The following is a 25,146-nucleotide window of genomic DNA, read 5'->3' on the forward strand; positions in this document are numbered from 1 at the left end:
TATGTGAGCACTATCTCACACACTACTAGGAAAAGCTATTTAATTCTCTTGCCAACAGAATTCATGGAAAATATGATGAAAGTTTTAAATATATATTTGCTACATATGGCCCTTTTAAATATTCGTGTTATTTCTGAATAAGTGATTATTGTTGAGATTGATATGGTAAGTTTGATGGGTCCACTCCCTGAGTGGTAATTCCCTGTGGGATCCCAAAGCCCTCTGACCCAAGACCTCTTCCAAAAGGGAGGGATCATATCAGAACAGAACATGGACATAAGCTCTGTTCCTAAGGCTCCTGTGGCTACCTGGGAAAGCATGGGAACATAACTCCATGCCTATAATAGCAGTCTACAAACCTGAAACCCCCGAAATTCCCTTCCACCAGGCCTGAGAGTGGGACTGTAGATAGCAGGCAGCCTCCCCCATCAAAAGGCCATCTGCTTCCCACCAAGCCACAAGAAAAGTGGACTACAGCAAAGCATACAAGGTTCTATCAGGAATCTTCTCTGAGGACTATGGGGAGACTAAAGCTCCCCAAAAGAACCCAAAAAACCCATTCTTTATTTTTTGTTCTTCTTTGTTTTTTTGTGTTTATCTCGGATGGTTTGTTGTTTGTTTTTATTTCTATGTGTTATTTATGTGTATTGTGATTTAGGATTTGCTATTCCACTTAAAGCTTCTATTTTTCATTATTATTTGTTTTTTTCTCCCACTTTCTTTTTTTTGGGGGGAGGGGTCCAGTCGTGGGCCTGAACTCTGGGCCTGGGTGCTGTCCCTCAGCTCTTCAGCTCAGGGCTAACGTTCTACCACTTGAGCCACAGCGCCATTTCCAGCTTTTTTTTCTGCTTATGTGGTGCTGAGGATTCGAACCCAGGGCCTCATGCATGCAAGGCAAGTGCTCTACCACTGAGTCACCTTCCAGCCCCTTTTCTCCCACTTTCCAATTTCCTAATTTGTAAGTTTTTTTCCTTTTCTTTTATTCTTTTCTTCTCACTCACCCCTTCTTTTTCCTCTCCACATTATACTACTACTCCATCGGAGCTACCCTCCCTACTTCTATACACAAAGTAAGGCCTCCTTCTATGTGTGTAAACAATAATTACAGGAGTTAACATAGACTAAGCGACTCTCCAATAATATCTGAATAATCTTTCTCCAATCTCAGAAAGTCTCCCTAATATACTTACATATAACTTCTTTTTCTTACCTTCATCTCGATCTCTAAGCTACTTCCTACATAACCTTTCTTTCAATTCTTTCCCACCTCTTACACTTAGTGACAAAGTCTTTATTCTCTTACTACATATACCACCCCTACGCTGTTCTCACCCTCTACTTTCATTATATGCAAGTTCTCTTCTGAACTTGAACTCAAATCTCTCCAATCCTAACACTTTACTTCTCCATCTGTACCAGCCCATTGATCCCTAACAGTTTATATCTGATCCAACTTACCATAAAATTGGTTCCATTTGACTATTTTGAGTACAAGGGTCCCATCTTGTTAACTCTAAGGAGCAGACTACCTATTAGCCAAACCCAGTTTGTCTCAAAAGTTACAGCTATACATAATCTCGACCCTGAAGCCGCAATATCCCTCTCCAAGCAAAGAAAAAGAGAGCTAAATAGGAAAACACGTACACATAATTTTGAAACCCTAAGATCTATACATCTACATGACTCTGGGTTGGCTCTGGTCCTAAAAGATGTTCCTACTATTGTACCAGTGTGATTCTTGTCTCCAAATGGGTAGAACTAACTGCAGAAACACAAGGAACATGGCCAATCAACAAACACCAGCACCATCTCTCCACACAAACAAGCTACAGAGTAGTCCCAGAATAACCGAGAGGATAGTGCTTAAAATAGATTAAAAACATGACTGATAAACCTACTGAATGAAAAATTGGACACCCTGCATAGGGTTATCAGAGAACACGATAAGGCCAACCAGAAACTGATAGATTACTTCATGGTCTCCACAAATAAAATGATAAAGGAACTCCAACAGAGGGAGAAAGAAGCTAATGAAAAGATAGGAACCCAGATTAAGGAGTTGAAAGAAAAGTCTGAGAACCAACTCCAGGAGGTAAGGCAATCTATTCAAGATTTAGATGAAAACCTTAGTAAGGACCTGGCCACGATTAAGAAAGACCAGCAAGAAGGAAAGGTGATAGACACCGAAGCAAAAAGCTTTCAAAGTAGAATGGAGGAGGCCAAAGAAAGAATATTGGAGGCTGAAGACAGTTTCTACTCCATAAAGAAAGAGCACACAAATATTCATTAAAAAAAAAACTATGAAGCATGACAGATCACTGCAGGAAATACAGGATACATTCACAAAGCCTAATTTGAGAATAATAGGTATACAAGAGCACCTGGAGAGGGAAGCCAAAGGATTAGGAAATATATTCAGCAGAATCCTAGCAGAGAACTTCCCAAATATACAAAAGGACAGGCCCATCCAGATACAAGAAGCTTTTAGAACCCCAAATAGACCGGACCAGAACAGGTTATCCCACTGCCACATTATAATCCATACTGGCTCAATAGCCACTAAAGAAAGAATTCTTCAAACTATCAGGGAGAAGAGAACAATCACATGTAAATGTAATCCAATCAGAATTGTCTCAGACTTCTCAGCAGACACCACAAAAACAAGGATGGCCTGGAAAGAGGAATGCCATGCCCTAAAGTCAAATAACTACCAACCAAGAATAATCTACCCAGCCAAGCTCTCATTCATAGCAGTAGGACAAATAAATCCTTCCTCAGCAAGGAAAATCTGAAGCAATAAATCTCTACCAAAACGCTCTCCAAAAAAATCCTCAAAGACGTTAAACATATAGAAAACCAACAAGAACAGAATATAGGCAATGAAGCAGTCCACATACACAGAAATATGTAATTATAACAAGAACAGCCAAGGCACAGTTTCCCCCCAAATATGGATAAAAACGTAGGGGCAGACAGACACCTCTCAGTCCTAACCTTTAACATTAATGGTCTTAACTCTCTGACTAAGCGACATGGATTGTCCAATTGGATCAAAAAGCAAGATTCTTCTATCTTCTGTCTTCAAGACACACCTTGCCCACAAAAATAAACATATTTTGAAAGTGAAAGGCTGGAATAAAATATATCAAACAAATGGCCACCATAAACATAAACAGGTGTATGTTGCAATCTTAATATCAGATAAAATAGACTTCCAATTAAAATTAATGAGAATGGATAAAGAAGGTCACTACATACTAATTAAAGGGTCTCTCCTTCAGGGGAATATTATGATTCTAAATATATACTCACCAAATAACAGAGCACCGAAATTTATCCAAGAAACATTACTTTTCCTCAACTCTCACATAGATCCAAAGACATTAATCGTAGGAGACTTTAATACGACACTATCCCCACTAGATAGATCCACCTGGCAAAAACTCAACAGAGGAACTTCGGATCTTAAAATCTGCATAGATAAACACCAAATATTTCACCCAGCAGCAACAGATTACACTTTCTTCTCAGCAGCACATGGAACATTCTCTAAAATAGACCACATTCTAGGCCAAATTCAGGAACATCAAATTATGCCCAGAATTGTCTCAGACCATGAGGGAATAAAATTAGAATTCAACACCAAAAGCCACAAAGGAAATCCTGTAACACATGGAGGCTGAACAACATAGTGTTAAACCAACAGTGGGTCATGGAAGAGATTAGAAAGAAAATTCAAAAGTTCATGATATTCAACAAAAAATGATCACACAAATTACCAGCTCCTCTAGGACACAGCAAGGGCAGTACTCAGAGGCAAGTTTATAGCTCTGAGTTCCTACATCAACAAATTGGAAAGATTGAAACCAGCAATTTAATGAGGCACCTAAAGCTCCTTGAAAAAGAACAGCATGCTAAACCACAATCGAGTACACAGAAATAAATAATTAAAATTAAATCCGAATTAAATGAATTAGAGTAAAAATAAAAACTTTAGAAAGAATTAACAAGAGTTGTTTCTTCGAAAAAAATTAATAAAATTGGCAGACCCTTAGCAAATCTTATCAGAAAAAAAGAACACACCACAAAAAACAAACTCAGAGCTGAGAATGGAAGCATCACTGCAGAACAGCCAAGATTCAGAATATAATAAGGGGATACTTTTCAAACCTTTATGCTAGTAAGTTTTAGAATTTGAAAGATATGGACAAACTTCTAGTAAATATTGACATGCCCAAACTAAACCAAGATGATTGAAAACAACTTCACAGATTCATATCAAACATCAAAATAGAAGCAGCAGCAGTAAAAGGCCTCCGACCCAAGAAAAGACCAGGACCAGATGGATTTACAGCTGAATTCTACAAGGCCTTCAAAGCAAAACTCACACGAAGACTCCTCTATCTCTTTAATTAAATTGAAAGCAAAAATTTATTACCACACTCTTTTTATTTTTTTATTTTTATTTATTTTTTTTTTTGTCGGTCGTGGGGCTTGAACTCTGGGCCTGGGCGCTGTCCCTCAGCTCTTCAGCTCAAGGCGAGCGCTCTACCACTTGAGCTACAGCGCCACTTCCGGTTTTCTGGTGGTTTATTGGAGATAGGAGTCTCACGGTCTTTCTTGCCCGGGCTGGCTTTGAACCACGATCCTCAGATCTCAGCCTCCTGAGTAGCTAGGATTACAGGCGTGAGCCACCAGCTCCCGGCTACCACACTCTTTTTATGAAGTGAGCATAATAACCCTCATCCCAAAACCAGGCAGGGACTCATCAAAGAGAACTATAGACTCATTTCTTTGATGAATATCGACACAAAACTTCTCAACAAAATCTTGGCCAATCGACTTCAACAATTCATCCAAAAAATCATACACCATGATCAAACACGATTCATTTCAGGATTGCAAAGCTGGTTCAATATACCAAAACAACTGATATAATTCATCACATCACCAAGAGTAAGGATAAGAACTGCATGGTTATCTCAATAGATGCAGAAAAAGCATTTGACAAGATCAAAAAACCCCTTTATAATGAAGGCTCTGGAAAAACTAGGAATCCATGGAACATTCCTCAATGTAATAAAGGCTATATATGACAAATCTGCAGCCAGCATTATAGTTAATGACAAAAAGTTAAAGCCATTTCCTCTAAACTCAGGAATGAGGCAAGGGTGTCCACTCTCCCCCTTCCTCTTCAATCTAGTATTAGAATGCCTAGTTACAGCAATAAGACACGATGCAAACATAAAGGGGATCCAAATAGGGAAGAATGAAGTAAAACTCTCCCTCTTTGCAGATGATATGATCTTGTATTTTAAAAACCCCATAGACTCAACTCCCAAGTTACTTGAGCTGATCGGAAACTTTGGCAAAGTAGCAAGGTATAAAATTAACCCTCAGAAATCAATGGCTTTCCTGTATGTCAATAATGAGAAGAGTGTGGCTGAAATTAGGAAAACAACCCCTTTTGTAATAGCCCCATAAAAAATAAAGTACCTAGAAGTTAATTTAAGAGGTGAAGGACCTCTATGACGAAAACTTTAAAAAACCTGAAAAAGGAAATTAAAGAACTAAGCAAGTGGAAAAACCTTCCACGCTCCTGGATTGGGAGGATTAACATCATGAAAATGGCAATAATCTACAAATTCAATGTGATACCTATCAACATTCCAACCTCATTCTTCAATGAAATAGAAGAAGCAATCCAAAAATTCATATGGAACAAAAAAGACCCAAAATAGCAAAAACAATTCTTAGTAGAAAGAACAGCGCTGGAGGAATATCAAGTACAAACTTCAAACTCTACTACAAAGCTATAGTTATCAAAACAGCTTGGTACAGACACAAGAACATACCAGAAGACCAATGGAATAGGACTGAAGACCCAGAAATGAACCCACATACCTATAGCCACCTAATCTTTGACAAGGGAGCTAAAGAAATAGAATGGAAGAAAGACAGCCTCTTCAGTAAATGGTGCTGGCAAAATTTGTTAAACACTTGTAGAAAACTAAAACAAGATCGGTATATATCACCCTGCACCAGAATCAACACCAAATGGATCAAAGGCCTCAAAATAAAAGCAAACTCCATGAAAACATTACAGGAAGGAATAGAAGAAACTCTAGGGCGTCTTGGCATAGGCCGAAATTTTCTTAAAAGAGACCCACAAGCACAACAAATCAAAGAAAAGTTGGACAAATGGGACTGCATGAAACTGCAGAGCTTCTGCAAGGCAAACGACATAGTTAGCAAGATCAACAGAAAGCCCACGCACTGGGAGAAGATCTTCATTAGCCATACAATGGACAAGGGTCTCATATCTAAACTATACTTAGAACTCAAAAACTAAATCCTCCAACAACAAATCCTCAAAGAAATAACTGCCGAATAACAAATGGGTTAAAGACTTAAGGGAGACTTCTCTGAAGATGAAATAAGAATGCCCAATAGACACATAAAGAAATGCTCAACCTATCTAACCATAAAAGAAATGCGAATCAAGACAATACTGAGATTCCACTTCACCCCAGATAGAATGGCTATAATCAAGAACTCCAATAACAACAGATGCTGGAGGGGAGGTGGCCAAAAGGGAAGCCTACTTCATTGTTGGTGGGAGTGTGAACTTGTTCAACCACTCTGGAAAGCAGTATGGAGGTTCCTCAAAAGACTCCACATAGAGCTCCCTTACGACCCAGCAATCCTACTTTGGGGCATTTACCCAAAGGATCACAAAGACGGTCATACCAAAAATACCAGCACAACCATGTTTACTGCAGCATTATTTACCATAGCCAAGATATGGAATCATCCCAGATGCCCCTCAGTAGATGAATGGATCAAGAAACTGTAAGATATATATATATATATATATTATATATAATATATATATATATATATGAATTTTATGCCTCCGTCAGAAAAAGTGACATTGCCTCTTTTGTTAGGAAATGGAAAGACTTGGAAAAAATCATATTAAGGGAAGTAAGCCAGGCCCAAAGAAACGTAAGTACCATGGTTTCTCTTGTTTGCGGTGACTAGTACATGTCTAGGACAAGCAGAGTAGGTCAAAGTCTATGTACATATGACCATATGAGATAATGTTAAGCAAAGTGTACCCCAAGACAGGGACAAAAGAAGTTGTTTTTTTCCTCTCTCTCTGTTTCTTGCTAGTGTTTTTAATGTACTTACAATACACTGTGTGGTTCTTTTGTTTCTATTGTATGTTCTTCCCCCATGGTATAACTCCTGTTTTCACTGGATTTGATGCTGGTGCTCTGTACCTTCTATACATATTTTTGTAATTTGGGGAGGGGAAGGGATATTGCAGAATGCTTAAATGAGGATGCAGGCTGACCCACTGTGATGACGAGATGTACAAGACAGTATAATGAAAATGAACTTTACAATGTTGGGGGTGGGGGGGTATGAGGAGTTGGGAGGTTGGGGAGGGAAGTGATGGTAAGGTGAAAATAAAGAAGGAGTTAACAATGCTCGCTATGAAAAGTACTTATTACCCTATTAATGTAACTGTAATCCCTCTGTACAACATTTTTTACATAAAAATTAATATTAATTAAAAACTGATGAATGACAAAAATAGAAATGGTACATTTGAAAGACTAACTTTGAACTCTTGGTCTAATCTTCTCAATAAACCATGAAGTATGTTGCAATAACTTGACATAAATATAAATAAATAATATAATTAAGTTTTTCAGTGCTGTGAATTAAACTCAGGGCTTTTTCTGTGGTAGGCAATTGCCTAACTCTGAGATATATCCCAGCCTTATGATTTTATTTTTAATTAAAAATTTATATGTGCTAAAATTTGTGTTTTATAAAATAGAACGCAGACTATTTACTGAATTTGTGTGGGCCAAGGGATCAATATTTGAAAAAATTAACTGCTCATTCTTATCTAATTGCTTAAAACATTACAGACTGATTAATATGTAGAATTATATTAACTATATTTGTGTTTATTTCTCTAATATTAAATTGAAATGGGCTGTTCAAAAGAAAACACTAGAGATTATTCTCTAAGGGAAATATTGTAGAAAAAATTTCTAAAATACCTCAAAATTCACTGTATTTGATGTTGGCATAATTTGTGGAGGGGAAGGAAAAAAACAAATTGTTTAAATAGGGATACAGGTGGATCCATTGCAACAATGAGACGTACAAGATGATATGTCGAAAAATAAACTACAACTTTGGCAGGGGTAGAGGTGGGGAAAGGGAGAGTGGGAGTGGAGGTGGGGGTTGGGGAGGGAGATGGGAAGGGATGGGAAGGGGAAACAAAGGAGGAGGCAACAATGCTTGATAAGAAATGTACTCATTACCTTGCCCAAGTAATTGTAAACCTCTGTATGGTATTTTCACAATAAAAAAAAATCATTAGCAATGTTTAAAAGAAAATGGCAATTTAAAATCCCTATACACTTTCTTTGACTTTCAACATTTTAATTGTTTTGTTACTATTTTTAATTTTTATTTTTAGGTTGTGGGTCTTGAACTCTGGGCCTAGGCACCGTCCCTCAGATCTTCAGCTCAAGGCTAGTGCCCTACCACTTGAGCCACAGCACCACTTCTGGTTTTCTGGTGGTTAATTGGAGATAAGCGACTCCCAGACTATTCTGCCTGGGCTGGTTTTGAACCGAGATCCTCAGATCTCATCCTGCTGAATAGCTAGGTTTACAGGTATGAGTTGCCAGTGCCTGGCATCTCACACCACATGAGTAATTATTGTAAAGCTGAAAAACAAGAAAGACTAACAATCATTAATCATTGAAAAAGTTGATGCGTGATACAAATAGAAGTTTATGTTTTACTTTTACATTTTTATGACATAATATATATTTGCTTATATAAAATATTATTACTGGCATGAGAATAAGAAGAAATAAAATATGTAAGTAAAAGCAGTGTGAAAGTACTTGATATAATCATAATGTGACACCAGTTTGTTCTTGTAAGTTAGTGGAATAAAGTGTATTAGCATATGTAGATGAAATTCCTAAGGGAAGGATCTGTATTTTAGAAAACATATTTTGACATATTCTAATGACATAACATTAGTAGTTAATCTAAACTAAGATATATAGACATTTAATACATGGTATTTTAGAGTCTAATAGTTATTTTCATTTACATTAACTGAACTTGGTTTCACAAAATACTATAATCCAAGTTATTTTACATTTCTTAGGGCTTCACATGTTACCTTACTGAAACATCTTGAAAATATCATCTCTTAAAGACATAATAAGTTGATTAAGCAGAATTCTTTTTTAGCAGTTTTTTTTCCCCCCAAAGCTGTCCTGGGGCTTGAACTCAGGCCTAGGCACTTTCCCTGAGCTTTTCTTTTTTTTTCTCAAGGCTACCACTCTAGCCACTGAGCCACTACCAGCTTTTTCTGAGTGGTTTATTAGAGTAAGAGTTTCATTGAATTTTCTGGACTGACTTGGAACCATGATCATCAGATATCAGCCTCCTTAATGACGAGGATAACATGCATGATCCACAAGTACCAGGCTTTTAACACCCTTATTAAGCTTTATTTTTCAAAACACTGAATAAATTTGCTAATTGAAATGTTAATTAAAATGTAAAAAATTATGACATATACACTTAATGTTTCATAAAAATTGCTCTGCTAAATTCTTCAAATTTGACTGTTACTTCAGTTACTTCAATAAAAAAAATCCACATATTTAGGTAGCAACTTATAAGCATCTGGTGTTTATATTTTTCTGCTAAATCACAGATGACTAATTTTATTCCATGTGTCAGGAAAAAAATTGATTATTTCTCCATCCTTGTTAGCCTAATATTCTGAGCAAAGATTTATTCCTTTAATTTTCAGTCTTCATTGTACATTTTGTAACCAGTACTAAAGATGGATTTGATTATTTTCTATATTCAGGTATTCTTATTCTTTTGCCTTATATATAAATTTTAAAATTTCATTTGCTGTATGCATGGAAATATTCTGTGATTTTGATGGTGTAAACTTGGTTGAGTATGTAAAGGTTTCCTATCTTTGCATTGCTGATTCTCATCATGCTGAAAATGTCTTCTAATTTACTTATGATCTTAAATTTAACTCAACCAAGATTTATGATTCATTGTATAGATTCTGTAGTTTTGCTAATTTGTTCAAAATAATTTATGCAATATTTGCTAAATTATGTTTTTATATATATGTAGGTTATGATTTTGGTATGTTGGTGATTTGCATATATTGAACTAGCTTTGCATCCCTGAGATGAATCCTGTTTGATCATAGTGTATGATTTTTTTGATGAGGTATTAAAGTCAACTGACGAGAATTTTGTTGAGATGTTTTGCATCAATGTTCATCAAAGAAATGGGTTTATAGTTCTCTTCTGCCTCAGAGATTCCTGTCTTCTGCTTCCTCCATTCTGCTTTCAAGGTTTTTTACTTTGCGATTTATCTCCCTTCTTTCTTTCTGGTCTTTCTTAATGGTGGACAGCTCTTTATTGAGGTTTTCTTTTTAAGTCTTGAATAGATTATCTTACCTCCTGGAGTTGGTTTTCAGACTTGTCTTTCCACTCCTTTAACTGGGTTTCTATCTTTTATTGGACTCTTTTCTCCTGTTGGAGTTCCTTTATCTTATTATTTGTGGAGGCCATGGAGTCATCTATCAGTTTCTGGTTGGACTCATCATATTATATTATATCCTTATGCAGGGTGTCCAACTGTTATTTATTAGATTTACCAGCTATGCTTTTAAAACATCTTGGACATTATCCTCTAGGTCATTCTGGAACTGCTCTATTGCTTGTTTCTGTGGAAATGGCGTTGGGGTTAGTTGATTGGCCATGTTTGTGTTTCTGCGATTAGTTCTATCCATTTGGAGACAAGAGCCACTCCAATATTGCAATAGGACAGTCTTTTAGGGCAGAAGTCAACCTGGTGTCATGCAGTTGTGTAGAATTTTGGGTTTCAAAATTATGGGTAGGTGCTTCTCTACTTAGCTCTTTATCTTTGCTTGGAGAGGGATGTTGTTGTTCTGGGGTGGAGATTACATATAGTTGTAACTTGTGAGAGGATCTGGGTTTGGCTGTTAAGTAGTCTGCACCTTAGTGTTAACAAGGTGAGCCCCTGGTGCTCAATCAAAAAGAAACCAATTGCCAGTTGGCTGATATAAACTTTTATGGATCAATGGACTGAAGAAAATGAAGAAGAGAAGGGTTGGGATTGGGGAGATATAAGTTTAAATTAAGAGGAAAAATTGGGTATAATGATAGAAAAGGGGTAAGAACAGCTTAGAGGAGAGGTATGTGTAGTAGGAAGGGAATATAAACCTTGTTTCAGAGTGTAAGAGGTAGAAAAAAATTGAAGATAGATTATGTAAGGAATAGCTTAGAAATCTAAAAGAAAATAAGAAAAGAAATTTTATATATATGTATATTTGGGAAAATTTCTGATATTAGAAAAAGTTTTATTGAAAGAGTATTGGAAAGTTGATTAATCTAATATAATTCCTGCAATTATTATGTTTACATACATAGAAGGCCTTACTTTTTGTATAGAACTAAATAGGTTAGCTCTGACGGAGTAGTAGTACAATGTGGAGAGAAACGAAGAGGAAGGAGTGAGAGGAAAAAAAATCAAATTAGGAAATTGCAGAGTAGAAGAAACAACTAAATAATAGTGAAAAAATAGAAGATTTAGGTAAAATAGCTGATCCTAAGAAGACAACAAAAAAATAACACAAAGAAACATAAACAAGAAACAATCAAATATTTAAAAAATCTACAGTGTAAGTTTGTCGGCTTGTTTGGGGGAGCTTGGGTCTCCATGTAGTCCTCTATGCCTGATAAAACCTTGTATGCCTTGCAATAGTCCACTTTCCTCTTGGCTTGGTTGAATCCAGAAGGCCTTTTGACCAGGGAGGGTGACTGCTGTCTAGAATCCCAGTCTCAGGCCTGATGGTGAGGAATTGGGGGGATTAGAATTTGTAGTCTGTTATCACTGGTGTGGGCTGTGTTCCCAGGTTTTCCCTGGTAGCCACATTAAATTTAGGAATAGGGCTTCGGTCTGTGTTCCTTCCCTTTTGTGATGTGATCCCTTCCCTTTTGGGGTGGGGTCTTGAGTCAGAGGGCTTTGGGACCCCCACAGAGAATTGCTCCCCTGAGGGAGTGGACTCAATTGGGTTACTCACAAGATCTGTAGCTGGTGGTTTGCTGGACCACAGAGCATATGACGTGGTGGCCAGGGTGGACTGTGTCAGCGGTGGTGTGGCAGGACCACCTATTGGACGGGTGGCACCATCACAGCAGCTCTGGACTGTGCTGGCTGTGGCAGTGAAGGTGCCAGCCTGGCTTGTTCAGGGTTGATGGAGTCCGCAGAGTGATGCTGTGGTGACTGTGGGAGCCTGGGGTCAGGGGTCAGCGCCCAGTGGCAGCAGGGAGAAAGCTGTCCTGGGAGAAAGTTGTCCTGGAAGAGCGCCCAGTCTTGGGGCAATTGGCCAGTGGGGTGAGGGATTGGCTGTGGCTGTGCTGTCCCGGGGGCTGTGCGGGGACACGGTGTGGGTTCCCACGGGGATCCCACCAGCGCTGCCACCATGGGACCTTCCATTGGATCCAGCCGTGACTTTGGGGTGCTTACCTGGTGCTGGTGATTTCGGACAGTTGGCAGTAGCAGTGTTTGCTGAGTCAGTTGCTCCTCTGTAGCTGCCCAGCTGGCTGGGTGGAGCTGGGCTGGGCTTGCCAACTCTGTGGTCTTCACCAATTCCCTCCTAACTTTCCACCAGTCTGGTGTTGAGCACTTTCTTCAGGTTTTGGATGCTTCTCTGTTTAGAATATGCAGAAATTCTCGGCGTGGCTTGGAGCCATGAAGTGGTGCCACTCAACAGGGTTCCAACTCAGTTTCTCTTTTGGCCTTCCTTGTTGGCCTGTTGAGATATTCCTTTTATAGTAGGAAAAGTCTTTAGAGTTTGATTGGAGTGGGTCTCTTGAGGTAAAGTGTGTGCTGTGACCCTAGATCTTAGTTTGGTCCGAGACAGTATGGGACTACCTGTGAGAGCATTGCCATCTTTGGGAAAATCTCAGGTTTATTTGAAAGTTAGTTTTAACGTCAAGGAGATGCTTAGTTACATGCTTAAGGTAATGAGTATATTTCTTGTTGAAAATGTTACTCCCTCCCCCGTTTTTCTCCCACTTTCCATGCCCTACCCACTACTCTCCTCCCATGCTGTAAATTTCATTTGCAACATAGTGTCTTGGGAGAATTGATGTGGCATTGGTTCACCCTTTGTCCTTTATCTCACCATTTTGTTGTTCCCCTCCCTTCCCCAAATCAGATGTGTTTTTATTCACAATCCCCTGTGTTGTGCTTTCTAGAGATTTTGGAAGTAACAAGGTTTCCTTTAATGGTCTTTTAGCAATTTTTTGGTTCATTTTGTTTTACCATCCCCCTTTAGAATAACTCTCACTGCATTCTGTATTTAAATGAAGGTATTTTTATTATGACTCTATTGGTCATCATAGTCCCTAAAGTCTTATTTTGTTTTAATTGGAGCATCAATGGTGTTCTGTTTACAGATAATATTGCCTAATCTCTTTGAGAGAGGATAGCTTGCATTGAAAGCCATGGTTTGCAGAGAACAAGAAGTCCTGAGGCAGCAGGTGGTTGTACGGCTACTGTGCAGCCTCTATTCTGGGCATGTACTGCAGAGGGACAAGTGGCTGCCCCATCGCATCTCAGAGTGACTTTTAAGAACATGGATAGCAGATTAGATAATCAACTATTAACCATAAAGTTGGCAACAAAAGTCTTTGGAGCCTTTGCCAAGGAAGATGTTGTTGTCTGACAATAAAAATTCAATGCACCATATTTTTCTGGAGCATCTGCAATTAACATTCAACAGCACACATCGGAAGAAGCAAAGCACAAGATTAAACAGTGGTTTGGAGAACAATGTAGTAGACTAGGATATTTTTAAAGATGTAGTTCTCCCAAGAACAACAAATACAAGAAACTTCTCTTTGTAGCATTTTAGAAGGAATTACTGTGTAATTTTCAGGTTTGGGCATTTTTAAGCTTAAGTACTGGGAAAGAATCTGCAGTCACTAGAGGATTCTGACATGTGTAGGAGTTAAATGAATGATAGCCTGAAAATCTCTGAGTCTCTAGGGATTCTGCATGAATGTGTTTTCTTGCAAGGCTCTGGAAAAACTGTCAGAAGTATTAGTATTTAAAATATTCAGTGAGCTACAAAGAAAATCTAGCTGGAGATCATCTCAATGGATTGTGTGTATTTGCTTACCTGTGTTTTACCCCATGGTGTATTCATAATCTCAAGAGAACTCTTTTAAGCTCATTTTAGGCCAATCTTTCTATGTGCTAAAGCATTGACTTCTGAAATGTTTTATTTTTCCTGAAATATCTATAAATAATAATTTTATAGGCTATAGAGTTTTGGATGAATTATGTGGCTATTTTCCAATTCAATAAAAGCTACCTGTTATTTTAGTAAAGGGAAATCATCCAGAGAAATAGTTTAATTAAATTAGATTAACAATCACCACATGCAGAAGTCTAATGCTTTGGGTATTCCAGTGAGATTCAGGCTTTTATAATTGTTTGGTTATTTTAAAGCATGGTTTAAAAAAATAAAGTGGCTTTAAGACAAACACTTGTTAATACCCTAGGAAAATTAATGCTAACAGTAATATTTATTAGTGGTAAAAGTCCAATATTTACTTTCATACAATTATACTTCCTTAAAATGCAGGCCTGATATGGAACAATATATTATGATCTCATAATTTGTGTCTGTATTTATGACAATGCTGAAAGCACTGCAAATTAAGGAGGCTTTATTTCATAGGTGAGAATAAAAGATTACCATACTGGTTCTCCTAAGATACTGTATAATATAGCAGTATGTTTGTTGAATCACCCTGTGAATACAGAATAATAATGTGTGATATTTAATGCTTCTGGTTAAAGTCCCATTTTTATGGTTCAAGAAATGTGTGTTGAACCATGCACGCCATGCACTGATTTATCCACTTATCATCTAGTGAAATTCAAGTAGTTTTAAAAGAACCCCGAAGTTGTAGGAACATCTGAAAGCATTCTATGATAGCTATAGATCTTTTTTCAAAAGAAGGATTCTCATTACAGAAAAGGGTTTAAATGACCCAAAATATAAAAGGATTCGTTTTCTACCAAGTGGAGTTGTGTTCCGTTCCTTGTGCCCTTCCAGACTTTTTTCAGTAAGGCTAGCTCTATTCTGTTGGTGCCCAGACAATTAACTCTATGGCAATAGTTCACCTGATAATTTCATATCCCTCCTTCTCCCTAGATGCTGGGACCAGAATTTTATACACCCTGGATGGAACTTTGGTCTCAATGTGAAGAAGTTACATGAACTAGATTTTATCTACTTCCAATGTGCTCTTGGTAAAAAGCAAGGAAAAAGATCAGGCCCAGAGTTCAGGCCCCATGGCTGGACCCTCCCCTCCCTCCCCCACTCCCCCCCTGCCCTGACACACACAAAAAGTGTATTTATCACATATCACTTTTTATTTTTTTAAGCTGGTCCTGGAGCTTGAACTCAGGGCCTGGGAATAGTCCTTGAGCTTCTTTGTGCTCAAGGCAAGTGTCCTACCACTTGAGCCACAGCACCACTTCAGCTTTTTCTGAGTAGTTTATTGGAGATAAGAATCTCAGAGACTTTCTTTCCCCTTGCTTTGAAGAGCAATCCTCAGATCGCTGCTTCCAGAATACCTCAGATTATAGCTGTGACTCACCTGTGGGCTGGATATATCACTTTTTGAAGCTAATTTTTGTTTTTGAAGAAGAGTAATTTACAGTGTTAAAGAAAACAGCCCTTCCTCAATGTTTCAAGTTTCTTATCTAAATATGTTAATGAAAGTCTTAATTACAGACTAATTTTCCTTAAGATTGTGGAGAAACAATTCCTTTCAGGCCTTTTCACAGTATACTCATTCTTTTTTATTTTTTCTGATGTGATTCAAAGTGGTTTCAAGATGGTGGTTATTGTTGGTTCCTTCAAACAAAGAGCTCACTTGGTAAACTACAAATAAAACTTAACTCTTGACCATTCTTCCAAAGCTGTTCTGTTATGATTTTTCTAAGATGGTAAGGTTCCAGAGAGAGAGAGAGAGAGAGAGAGCGCAATCTACTTTCTGGTAGCAGAGACAACAGAAGTTCCAGCTTTTGCCAGGCCACTTTTTCTTATGAAGTACAATCATTTCTTTTATGACAGACTCTCAGAAGTAGATTCTAAGAGACCAAATACTAATAGCTTTCACTTGAACTTTAATAAGATGGCAGCTTTGAAAGGAATGTGTGTATTTGTATTTAAATTAATGTTAAATAAAATGAAATTAGAGTTCAAAGATGAACTGATGTTAGAATTTTAAATTTTTTCTTGGTCTTAAAATTTGTATTAAAAACAAAAATCTTATGATGAATATTAAAATCCAGAATCAAAACTAGCCTTTAGACTTGCTGGGGGATTTAATTTTTTGAGTTCTAAGTATATTTTAGATATGAGGTCCTTGTGTGCTGTATGGCTAGTGAAGATCTTCTCCCAATCCATGGGCTTTCTATTGGCTAGCTATGTTCTTTGTGGAAGCTCTGCAGTTTCATGTTATCCCATTGTCCAACTTTTCTTTGACTTGTTGTGTTTCTGAGTATTAAGAAAATTTTGGCCATAGATTTTCTCCTAATCTTTCCTGCAATGTTTCCAGGATGTTTCTTTTACTTTGAGGTCTTTGATCTATTTGGAGTTGATTCTGGTGCAGTGTGATACATAGGGATCTAGCTTTAGGGAGACAAGAGTTGTTTTTTTTTTTTTTTTCCTTTGTTGCTGTTGTTTTTAATGCACTATGTAATTTTTTTGTTTCTTTTGTATGTTCTTTTCCCTGTGGTATAACTCTTGTTGTCACTGTATTTGATTCTGGTGCTCTGTGTCTTGTATATACATTTTTTTTTAAATTTGGGGAGGGGAAGGGAAATAACAAAAGGCTGAAATAAGGATACAGGTTGACCCATTGTAACAATGTGATGTACAAAACACTTGTTGAAAACAAACTTTACAACTTAGAGGGGGGAGGTGGTAAGGACTTGGAGAGGTAGGGAGCTAAGTGATAGTAGGGAAAACAGAAAGGAGGGGATAGCAATACTCAACAGGAAATGCACTCATTACCTTACTCATGTAATTGTAATCCCTCCTCCCCTCATCCCCCCACCCAGCCCTCCTCCCCTGCACCAAAGTTGTAAAGTTCATTTTCGACATGACGACTTGCACATCTCGTTGTTGCAATGGGTATTTTATTTGTTCCACAACATATTTCAATTTAATGTTTACTTAGCACGGTCTCTGGACTAAGTATGAGTTCAGTACCAAACCAATTCAAGACAAAGTGTTTCCAATAACATATCTCTCAACCTAGAAGACAATTACAAATACACTTGAATAGTTGTAATCACAAGTATACAATAGATCATCAAAAATATAGAACACATTCTGAAGGGAATCAGAAAAAAAATTTGTTATTTTTCAGCTAAGGGCTACTTTTATCAGTAAAATGTAAGCATGTGTTAGTCATCTTCAAAATCTATAATCATTATTGTAAAAGATAAACAGTAGTCAGGATTTGGAAAAGATGAAGAGGAGATATGTTTCCTGAAATTGAGTAGATATCTCTTTCTCAGATTTCATAGTAGATACTTCTAGATGATCAAAAAGCTTGATAATTTTAATGCTTGTGGTTCATTTTGAAGAACTAGTTAAGATTTCATTATGCTATTTTTGATACTCTCCTTTTCTAAAACTTCTAATCTGACAACTAATTGATCTATGATTTTAAAAATAAGAACATTAATTATACAACTGCCAATAACTTAGATTTATAACTTACTTTTTGATATTTTAAGATTTTTGTAAAAGGTTTCTCAAATATTCGTTGATCTTTTTTTATAAAAAGTGTTTTAAATCTGTCAAGTTCATCAAAGGATAACATGCCATATTCAAATTAAATGAGATTAATTTATACCTGTTAAAATTCCAATACGAGTGTTTCTGCTATTTGTGTTTTAAGTTAGAATCAATATTCAACAATTTTGAGTGTCTTCTTGTCTACTATATCGTATGATGATTCTTTTTCAAAATGCAACATCTGCTTACAGAAACTATATTATATAGATTTGCAAATCAAATTCAACAATGAATTTTTATTATATTATTTTATTATTTAGTATATTGGAAGGTTAGAATATGCCTTGTTAACTCAGAAAACACAGGATAATATAAACCAGTAAAGTTGTAATTTATCTCTCTCTATCTATCTATACAACTTGTGCATTTAAGAATATGAATAACTATGATGAGGTTTGGTATACATTATTTTCATATCACACAACTTTACATAGTTCTCCCAAAAGGAAGGTTAAGTATTTTTCTTTTTGATATATTTAATTAGAGAGCTACTTTTTAGGGATAATTAAAATACTAAGTTTCAATGACTATATTTAGTATATTTATGTCAGAATCACAGCTGGAAATAGACAACAGTTAAGTGTAATTGTTGGAAAGTTTAATAAAGAGATTACATATAAAGTAAGGAAGATATATTAAAAAATCACATGAGATCCCCAGATCCCAGGACTAATAGAAGTAATGTCATTTTCAGCCCTAGACTCTTGGCAGAGAGCTGAGTAAGGCATACTTTTGCAGCTTTGGAATGAATTTTAATACTGAGCAAGCTGCTTTGAAAAGAGAAGGTTCATTTATTCAAGACACATTAACATCTCCCCAAAAGAAAAGATGAAGATAATGGTTCTCATTTATTTTTTCCAATGACTATTTGAAGGCTCTCCTATTTACTAAATGCAACCTGGAAGATGAGCATATGGGTTTTCTTGGCTATGACTTACATGTTAGTTTACAGAGGCCACAGTATAAGCAGATCTTAAAAGGCAAACAGAAGAAATCAGACCAGATAGCAGTTAAGACCAAACACTGAGATTAACAAACAATTCACTGATCATCTTTAGTTTAACAACATAATCCAAATGAATGAAAAGTTTTATCTCTAGGTTCTAATTTACACTAAGTTAGTGCATTCAGAATTATAGACAGAGCAAGATGGAAGCAAAATTAATTACCCCCTCTTGACATTTGTAAGTTTAGTAATAAAGAACAGTATCATTTGGTCATTTTGCTTTCTAAGAGTGTATATGAAATGGATTTGTTATTCATTTCTTTTTTTAAAAAAATGGCTGCTCTCTGTTTAGGGAAATATATAGGTTCTGTTAGGTGTTAAGGACTCAGCTGAAGGAGTTGATTGCATACCACTGTTGCCATGCTCTCTGGCTGGGACGGCTGTAATGGCATTGTGTTCTCTCTCTTGTCCCTTATCGCTCAGATTTTCCTGAACTAAAAGCAGAGTGATGTCGACCAAATGGTAGCAAAAGCAACTCTAGTTCTTATTTCCCATGAGAGAAATAGCCAGAAGAAACGATTGAATTAAACTTAGTCCAGAGGTGGGAAAGAAGTAAAGGTTTTTTGCAACTAAGAAAACAATAAATTAACAAAAATGAAAAGAAGAGATGAATCAAGAAAACTCAACTATGAAATGATAAGAAGTCACAGGAATATTTTTACTTGACTACCTTTTATTCTTTCAGTCTTGTAAAAGGAATTTCATAGTACTCATGCAAGACCCTGGTCTGGTCACTGGTTCCTAAGAAATATGCATACAGTATTCACAAATCATTGTATAAACTTGTCTGTTTTACCTGTCTAAGCGATTGCTAAAATAACTGACAGGAGAACTTGTTTTGGTTTTATTTCTTCAGAATTCAAGCCAGAAAAATGATAGTTATTACTTGACAACTTTGAAAGTAAAATCAGAATCTCTCAGATATAAGGGACAAAAGACTAGAGTATGTTTTGACTATGGATCAGGAGCAGAAGCTAGAAATAAATTGCTTTAGAAATGAAAATGCTGAAAAAAGCATTTCTCGATGTGGGGGAATTTGGGCATCATTGTGCATGCACATGACAAGAGACCATCTCAACAAGAAAGACCGAATAGAACCCTATGTTTTATCCTGGGAGAAACCCTAAACTCAGTGTAAGAATGGCCAAGTTATAACTGAGTGCTCAGATACAGAGCCTCCATTCAAAGACTAGATAAGCTGTGTGTTTATCAAATTCTTTTGGTAATTTTATCTATGCTGGAGTAAAGCTCCCTCAAAACAACAGCTGAATGGAAACTGTAACTTCAATGCTTACAAGTGCTGATGGGTATAAACACTGTATTATGTGATTTTAGAAAGTCTCTAGAAAATGGGTGGCTTCAGGGAAAAATACACTGGGACATGATGATGTTTACAGGTCTCTAGGCATTCACACAGTAAGACAGGCAGAAGGTATTCTTAGGAGGGCATCACAAAGGTGCAGTAATTGTGTGCATCTTATCATATAAAATAATATTTATTGAATGGACTCCAGGAAACAGAGACAAGAGTTTTTTTTCTTTGTTATTATCTTCATTTTCTTTTCCTTTTGTTTTGTTTTTTCATTTACCTGTCTTTAGGAATGTAAGGTGGGACACAGAAAGGGCTGACAAAAGATGAACAAATGCAGTAGTGGTACTCACTAGACACTATGTTGTAAATGAACTGTACAACTTGGGGTGGGTACCAGAGGGAAAAACTGGAAGATAATGAGGGAAGGGGTGACACTGTTCAAAAAGAAATGTACCCTTTATCTGATCTATGTAACTGTAACTCCTCTGTACCTTTACAATAAGAATAAAGAATTCGTTAAAAAAACAACAGACAAGAAAAAATATTAAAGCCAGAAACTCCTAGAAAAACGGAGGTCTTTGTTTTGAGTGTTAAGACATTACACATGTAAATATTCAGATTTCAACAAAAAGACAAAACAGCATATACAAAAAGATAAATATGTGGCCCATTCAAAGAAGAAAAAAATAAATAGAACTAACATAAAAAATAGAACTATTCGAATCTAAGGAAGTTCAACGTTTGAAATTATCACATAAATATTAGAAACAAGTGTCTTAAATAAATATATATATAATATATATGAAAGAAAAATATGAATAAAAATCAGAAAAAATACATATGACAAAAAGTAAAATAATAATAGATAATGAATAGGAATTAAACAGAAATAATAGGACAGAGAATTAAGATGCAGGTTGGATGTGGTGGTAAATACCTTAATCCTAGCACTTAGGGAGATAAATGTTATGGCATGACATATTATTTATAACTTTTCAAGGGCTTTTTTATTTTATTTACTTATTTGTGTTTTGGTTTATTTGTTTGTTTTGTGCCAGTCCTAAGGCTTAAACTCAGGACATACATGCTGTCTTTGAGCTTGTTTACGCAAGGCTGATATTCTGCCACTTGATCCACAGCTCCACGTCTGGCTTTTATTGATTTGGAGATAAGAGTCTCATACACTTTACTGCCTAGACTTGGAACTGGACCTTCAGATCTCAGATTCCTGCGTAGCTGCGATTACAGACATGAGTTACCAGAGTAGGGTTTACTTTTATTTTTAATGTTTTATTACGTTTTAGTTATACAATGGAGTTACTGTTCAACAAATCAGTTTATGATATACTGCATCTTGATGGATGTTACGCCTTTCATTATTCTTCATTATCCCTCTCAACCCTTCACCTCTCCTCCATTTTCTTGATTTTATAGGACATGCATTGAATTTTATTATTTATTTCTAATATTAGAAACACAAAACCAATTGATAGTCAAGAATTGTCTCTTCATAAAACACAAAACCACACTTCACATGAGAAAATGATCAATTTCAACTTTTCCAGATATATAAAAGCTGAGCTCAAGACCATTACACAATAGATCCTTTTATCCATAATTTCACTTTTCATTGTTTCAGTTACCTATAGTCACTCAACAGTAGAAAATTATTAAATAGAATATTTCAGTAATAATACATACATTTTCGATTGCATATCATTTGAGTAGTAGGAGGAAAGCTTGTGCCTTCCTACTCTGTCTACCACTTCATGAATTATCCTCATGTTCACAGTCTCTACATTGTATACCTTACCTGCTCATTAATCACTTAGCACTCATCTCACTTATAAGATTTATTGCTAAATATCAGATAAAGAGAAATGCATGGGCAAACATAAACACTGGCATTCTGTAGTTTTGGCTTGTAACTCCATAGTTAATTTCCTACAGGATTTACAAGACAGAAGTATAAGAACAATTATAAACCTGTAATATTTTCAGTAAAATACATAAACATAAATAATAAAATATGAAAACACAGCAAAATAGTAATGGAAAAAAGGAGATGTAGGAAGCAATTTTGATAAAACATTACAGTACATTAGTATTTATTTGAATAAATTTTGGATGTGAAGTATCATCGTTGAAAAAAATGACTAAATATAATGATTTACTACAGAGATCAACTAAATTGAAGAAGTCAGTAATTGAGGGACTTAGGAACAACATAGCAGAAGAAAGTATGGCATGAATTTGATTGAATTTTAATTCTCTGTATGAATGTAAATATCACAACAAAGCCTAATACAATTAATTTAAAGGAGAGGGGAGGAAAAGAATATAAAATCCAGAGGGAGCACGATTTCAACCCAGCATTCTTTTCTTCTACACATTTTTTCAGCCAGTTTATGTACTTTTCTAAAATGCTTATTTTTCTGAAATGCTTCTTGGTGATAGTAAGATAAATAGTTGGAATAAAAATACCTCAATGTAAAATTGCACAAGTCTATACACAGATGTAAATACCTTATTAAATTCTTCGCTGTAAATGGGCAAGCCAGAATTAAGTCTGTTTCCTTTTTATTTTGCAAAAAGAATGTCAGTTCATAGGCCGTGTATGAGGCAGTTCCTGACACATGGTGATTGGATACTTGCAGCAAACATGAAACAAGTGAAGGCCATGGGTTCTATACTTTCAGTTTAGTGCAGATCTTATTAGCTAATTGATTATGCTAAATTGTTTTAAATTTCAGGGATATGGCTTTGGAAATTATTGCTACTGAAATGAATGTGGATTTGGATTTTATCCTTTCCTTTGAAAGACAGGGTAAACGCTTTCATGTAAGTCTCTAAACAAAACTGCTTTTATTTGGCTCTCCGTCAATTGACACTGCATCACCTTTTTTAAAATTTTTTTTTATTGTGAAAATACTGTACAGAGGGGTTACAATTACATGGGCAAGATAATGAGTACATTTCTTATCAAGCATTGTAGCCTCCTCCTTCCCATCCCATCCTCCCACCGCCCCCCCAACTTTCCTCCCCCCCCCCAAAAGACTTGCATCGCTTTTTGTATACTCTACTAACTTTTGACTAGGTATCTGATTTCATACCAGGAAGATTTACTAATATGTGAACTATTTATATATCTATGTATCTATCTCATTTATCTACACATATATCTAGAATAGGATCTGTATTTATACACATCTTCTATATCTATCTATACGTGTGCATATCCTATCTATATATTTAACTATATTCCTATATATGTTATATTTACATCCTAGAAATTCGTTATTAACTATTGATATATAATTTTGATAACAAACTGATCATATATGGGCTTGTCAATAACAGTAGATATAGTAATATGAATAGCTACTCCAAAGCAAACCTGCTACTACAATCATAATACAGAGATGAAGTCTCAAGAAGCAAATTGAATATAATCAAATTAATGTAGTCTGAATTCTGATGAAGAAATAATGTATATATTTTAATGAAATATTTCAAAAAGAAATTTAGTGATAGTTCAATTTTTATTATTAAATTGCATGAACAGTATATTTTTCTTTGTTCAGAAAATATCAATATTAACATTTCATGAATTTGAGCCTTAAATTACCAAATCACAAATATATATGGCTTTGTTTGTGATTGTTTGGGTAAATGACTAAAAGTGGTATGGCTGGGTCAAAGGGGAGCTCTATGTGAAGTCTTCTGAGGAAACTCCATACAGCTTCCCATAGTTGTTGAACAAGTTTACACTCCCACCAACAATGCAGTAGGGTTCCCTTCTGTCCACATCCCCTCCAGCATCTGTTGTTATTAGAGTTCTTGATTATAGCCATTCTAACTGGGGTGAGGTGGTATCTCAATGTTGTTTTGATTTGCATTTCTTTTATGGCTAGAGAGGGTGAGCATTTCTTCATGTGTCTATTGGCCATTCTTATTTCCTCTTTAGAGAAGTTTCTCTTTAAGTCTTTAACTCACTTATTAATCGGACAGTAGTTTCTTTGAGGATTTGTTGTTGGAGATTTAATTTTTTTGAGTTCCAAGTTTATTTTAGGTATGAGACCCTTGTCTGGTGTGGCTAGTGAAGATCTTCTCACAATCTGTGGGCTTTCTATTGATCTTGTGAGCTATGTCCTTTGCCATGCAGAAGCACTGCTGCTTCATGCAGTCCCATTTGTCCAAACTTTCTTTGATTTGTTGTGTTTCTGGGTTTAATTTTGGCCTGTGCCAAGGAGACCTAAAGTTTCTCCTATTCTCTCCTGTAATGTTTTCAGGGTGTCTGCTTTGACTCCAAGGTCTTTGATCTATATGGAGTTGATTCTGGTGCATGGTGATATATAAGGATCCAGGTTTAGTTTTCTACAGGTGATTAACCAGTTTTGCCAGCATCATTTACTGAAGAGGCTGTCTTTCTTCCATTCTATTTTTTTAGCTCCCTTATCGAAGATTAGGTGGCTATAGGTCTGTGGGTTCATTTCTGAATTCTCAATTCTATTCCATTGGTCCTGAGGTCTCTTCTTGTGCCAGTACCAAGGTGTTTTGATTACTATTGCATTGTAGTAGAGTTTGAAATTTGGTGTTCATAGTCCTCCAGCACTGTTGCTTTGTAGTAGAGTTTGAAATTTGGTGTTGATATTCCTCCAGCACTGTTCTTTCTGTTACAGATCATTTTTGCTATTCGGGATCTTTTATTGTTCCATATGAACTTTTGGATTGCCTTTTCTATTTCCTTGAAGAATGTGGTTGGAATATTGATAGGCATCGCAATAAATTTGTAGATAGCCTTGGGAAGTATTGCCA

This window comes from Dipodomys spectabilis, unplaced genomic scaffold (genome assembly GCF_019054845.1).
Source record: "Dipodomys spectabilis isolate Male_0828 unplaced genomic scaffold, ASM1905484v1 ptg000387l, whole genome shotgun sequence".
Taxonomy (NCBI): domain Eukaryota; kingdom Metazoa; phylum Chordata; class Mammalia; order Rodentia; family Heteromyidae; genus Dipodomys; species Dipodomys spectabilis.